Genomic DNA, 3,602 nt, shown 5'->3' on the forward strand with positions numbered 1-3,602 from the left:
AGTTATATGTATTATTCGTACTGTCGTTCGTAATATTCAAATAAATAAAATAAAATGAAATTTGAAGTAAATAAATAAATTTTACTATTCATGTTGCTCGAATTGTTATTATTACGATTCGTATCATTCTTCATTTATTGGTTATTATAATCTATTTGCAGTATATCATCGTTGCATTGATTCAGAGAGGTTAGAAAGTTTTGGCGCCAAAATACGAATCGCACCGCCATTAAAATACAAACAAACATTTTCCGTGGTGAAACGACATTGTTCTGGCAAAGGCAAACATTTTGAATGTTTCATACATCTTTTCATACTTGTAATTAGATGAAAATTTTTAAAGTTATATGTATTATTCGTACTGTCGTTCGTAATATTCAAATAAATAAAATAAAATGAAATTTGAAGTAAATAAATAAATTTTACTATTCATGTTACTCGAATTATTATTATTACGATTCGTATCATTCTTCATTTATTGGTTATTATAATCTATTTGCAGTATATCATCGTTGCATTGATTCAGAGAGGTTAGAAAGTTTTGGCGCCAAAATACGAATCGCACCGCCATTAAAATACAAACAAACATTTTCCGTGATAAAACGACATTATTCTGGCAAAGGCAAACATTTTGAATGTTTCACACAATTCTTCATACTTGTAATTAATTTGTAGTATATTATCGTTGCAGTGATTCAAAGAGGTTAGAAAGTTTTCCCGCCAAAATACGAATCGCCATTAAGACACGAATACTCAGTTTCCGCGGTATTGTCCTAGCTACCAAAGGTAAATAAACGTTCGTAAATCATCGCCGTTATTGACAAATGGCACATTAAACCGAACCTAATTTCGCTTAACGTCGTGTCTTCACAAAGGGGGGAGGGGGGGGGGGATTACAGGAAATTATTGTCCGCGGGGATGTACACGTACACATGGTATACGCACGCGTACACGTACGTATATACAGGGTGGTCAATAAAAAACTGAAGTGTTTGAAAAAGTCGCAACCTGTCCTTTTTCAAAAATGGTGGTCACTTGAGGGATGTTGTTTCCCAGACATAATACACTGGAAAAAAAAAAATCCATCAACTACGTTCCCGTATAAATTAATAAAAAATTAAGAAAAAAAAACAAAATTTTTGCGTTTGCAAAATTTATTTTTGTTTCGTGTCATTCAATCTTTCCACCATTTCTTGACCACCCTGTACTGATGTACGCGGCGCGTGTCCATTTGTCTCACTTTCAACACCCCGGACAACCGCGGAGATAAACGACGAAATCTTTATTTTATCGGAATTCCCGGGGTTTTTTTCATCGGTTTAACGAAGCTTCACCCGGGGAATCTTCTTATCCAAATCCTTTAATGTCATTAAACTCGTTGATACGGCGGGATTACGTCCGATCCGGCAAACACGAAGACTCCCTACCCGGCGACGATGATTCTAGCTACGGTGTGTTCACGCGTGTTTGAACAGCCATCGCGCGCGGAATCATTTCAAATATTATCCAGCAAATATTCCACCTCCCCGTCGTATCGTGTTCTAATGCGTTGTAAAATTTACCATCGATTCCCCGTGTGCATCGACCGACGTCGACTGTGTGTCGCCGAGAATCCTCCACAGTAATTTCGCTTTGGGATCGAAATCCGTGGAAACTTCGAGTTTCGATGATTCGAAACTTTGCGAATTATTCGTGACTCGAAATTTGGATTGGGGGAGAGTATAAAGTATGAATTGTGAAGGTCAGTAAGAACATCATTGGAAATAATTTAGTGGCCACGAAATATTTCGAATAGAAATACTAAACAGCTTCGAAAACGAATCTCTATTTAAATTCGGCCTTTCTCAATGAACTGAATTTAAAAGTATAAATTTGTATGAATGTCTGTAATTTAATCGTCACTGCTACTAAATTTTGCTCTTTTTGTTTTTCTAAATGAACTCGCAAAAATAACAATCTGCAGCTTTATGGTCGTCGCGAAATATTTTCACTGGAAAGAATTATAGGGGAAACGGATCGCTGCTTAAATCATGCTTCTCTAGATTGGTATAAAAATCCACAGTCTAATTAGTCGAAAAGAACAGCGAAAACGAAAACGTAACGCTGTTATCCCCAAGGTAATTTATTCTATTAATTTTAAATTGAAGATCAAATTATTTTCTTAAATTAAAGTCCTTTAAAATTGAAATTTATCAAATTCAATAATTCTCCCATAATAATTTAAATTCTATGTTAAAATTAATTAATACAAAATATTTCTATTAAAACAACATTTCTATTCAAATTTTAAATCCATATATGAGACAGTATGTATTTCATTAATCCTTTCACTCCAGATTTCATTCAAAGATCATAAATTTATATGGAAATCTGTGATTTGGTCGTCGCGAAATTTTTTTCTAACGAAAAGCAGTGACTTCTTATATATAACGGATAAATTCTGGCCTAAATTCTACTTTTTTACATCTCGTAAAAAAAAAAAAAAAAAAAAAAAAATGTACATTTGGCTGAAAATTCTATCTACTCGTTCCTCGAGATAATGTACATGTAGATACGGCAACTTCGGCCGACTGCGACGAAATAATTATACTAAATACTATACTAAATAATTATACTAAAACTCGCGACGGAATCGCAGTCACTACATCCGAAGGATTTCCAGTGGAGATAGACGGCGCGAAATTAGCATCTTCACGTGCAACAATCGAAATTAATGGCTGACGATATGCCCGAGCAACGAGTCTCCGAACGAGTAAAGACAATGATTTTGCCGGCAGGCCGCGGAACAATGGTAATTCGTGTCATTGTCTCGCGAGTATTTATCGTAGCTCGGTTGAACCCGCGGAGGGAAATAGGGAAACGTAGAAGAAGAAAAAGTTCTCTGGTATCGAAGGAGGGAACTTCTTGAAGCCGCGGACCTGTGTTTGTTTCTCATCCCCGCTTCCGGTTAGCCTGCGTGTCTCGTTAACGTTCGTGACTCACGAAGGTATTCGAAAGAAACGTTTGCCCGTAACGTGAATTCTACACCTTCGATTTAATGTAAAGAAACCTGGGGCAAAATTGACTTTGATTTTGAACTTCGGGGTAGAAACTGCTATTCTGCTTTCCAAGGAACGAAATATAGGTCGAATATAATATTAAAATAGTCGATAAAATAACATTAAAAAATAATTGAAAACGTTAAAATAAAAATATTTAATATCAAATGATATTAAAATAATCAATAGTAAAATATTCAATAAAATGGAAAAGGAAAGGATGGTACATTAAATTGCAAACACTCGTTAAAAGGAGAAAGAAACTACAGTCTTCAGAACCATAAGCGAATCTAATCCCGCAATTTATATTCAATTATTCTATATTTTATTATTAATTTATTAACAAAATTAAATGTAAGAAAATTATACGTTATATTTAATTTTAAATTTGTGAATTATATATTTAAATTATGAATTCTTATTTATTCAATATTACCATTATTATTTAGATTTATATGGAAATAAAAACTTTTTATATGAAATAATTAAATTTAATAAATTTATATCATATTTATATTTATATTATATTATCAAGATTATTATTAATACGAAAGTATTTAATTA

This window comes from Frieseomelitta varia, unplaced genomic scaffold (genome assembly GCF_011392965.1).
Source record: "Frieseomelitta varia isolate USP_RPSP 00005682 unplaced genomic scaffold, Fvar_1.2 scaffold_673, whole genome shotgun sequence".
Lineage (NCBI taxonomy): Eukaryota > Metazoa > Arthropoda > Insecta > Hymenoptera > Apidae > Frieseomelitta > Frieseomelitta varia.